Raw genomic sequence first — 1,711 nt, forward strand, 5'->3', positions numbered from 1 at the left:
GGGGGGGGGGGGGGGGGGGGGCCAAACGGTGCGACCGCTCCGGGTCTAAGCACGTGTCCCCCGTATATTAATAGTTAAGAGTCCCAAATGTTTTTATAAATCTATGTTTAAGCAAAAAATAACAAATATAATAAGAAAATTGAAAGGGCTCTAAAATATTTTATATGTATATAGTGTTATTTTCATCAAAAAATATACAAAATATTACTGATTAATTTTAAAATATTTTAAACATTAAATAAATATAAATCTTAAAGGGTAAAAAAATTTACCTTAGGACTTGTAACAATGTTAAACCGGCCATGCATAGAAGAAAAGAAAAGAAGGAAGGAGGAAGAAGATTCTCGACGGTGGACGAAAGGTCAAACCGACGGCGACCGTAACAGAAATGAAACCCTTATCATCCATCGCTTGGAGAGAGAAAGGGCAACCCTCGAACATGGGGAATTGCAAAAAAAAAAAAAAAAAAAGTCAAAACTTGATTTTGAATACAAAAGTGTTCCTCAAATTCAATCAAATGCAAAAATAACCCAAAAGGCTAGTGAAATTACAACAACCTCCTTATGACTAAACAAAAAAACATGTATTAAGTTTTACCATTATAACCCTCCGCGTGAGAAGACTTACAAAGAAGTCTTCTCAGAAAAGACGTACAAAGAAGTCTTCTCAGAAAAGACTTACAAAGAAATTTTTTCGTTCAATAGATCTTAAAAATAATTTAAAATTTTTATAAAAAATATTTTGATGGGAAAAAAAATTGAAATCATGTAATAATAAACATTTCCAAATGATGTAAATTTATTTTTACTAAAATTGAATTATTTTCAACATAGATGAGTGAAAGTAGATTAACTCATGATAGTCTTTGGTTTAGGATTTGGTAACATATGTTATAATATTGTTGGTATATTTAGGGTTAGATTATGAAATCTTAGCTTTTGTTTTTTAATTTTTCTTTTGACATATATGTGTTTAGTGACTATCTAATAACTTGATTTAAACACTTTCTAAGTATCTTAAAAGTTTAAGGAAGTGTTTTTTTTTTTGTTTAGTTATTTGATAATAGGGTCTGGAAGACTCACATAAGACTACTCAAGAAGTCTTATGACATATCCCACCTAAATTTTAGTAGAATTTAGGGTTCCCGCTTAAATTTTAGAAGAATTTAGGTTTCTCGCCTAAATTGAAGTCTTCCTGAAGTCTTCTATAAGTTTTCTAGGGGAAGTATTCTCATGTATTAGATCTTATAAGTAATTAATAAATTTTACAAAAAACTATTTTGAAAGAGAAAAAAAAATCAAAATCATGTATTAATAAACATTTCTAAATGATGGAAATATTGTTTTACTAAAATTAAATTATTTTTAACATAGATGAATGGATGTAGATTGAGTGATGATAGCCTTCGGTTTAGGGTTTGGTAACATATGTTATTGTGTTGTTGGTATTTTTAGGGTTAGATTTTGAAATATTATCTTTTTATTTTTATTTTTAGGTTGGCATATATGTGTTTAGTGACTATCTAATTACTTGATTTAAACACTTTCTAAGTTTCTTTTAAGTTTAAGGCAGTGTTTTTGCATAGTTATTTGATTATAGGGTCTGGAAGACTCCGAGAAGACTTTGGTTTAGGGTTTAGTAACATATGTTATAGTATTGTTTGTATTTAGGGTTTGAGTTCAGAATCTTAACTTTTTTTTAAAAACAATGA

Source organism: Brassica oleracea, chromosome C4 (assembly GCF_000695525.1).
Source record: "Brassica oleracea var. oleracea cultivar TO1000 chromosome C4, BOL, whole genome shotgun sequence".
In the NCBI taxonomy this organism is placed as follows: domain Eukaryota; kingdom Viridiplantae; phylum Streptophyta; class Magnoliopsida; order Brassicales; family Brassicaceae; genus Brassica; species Brassica oleracea.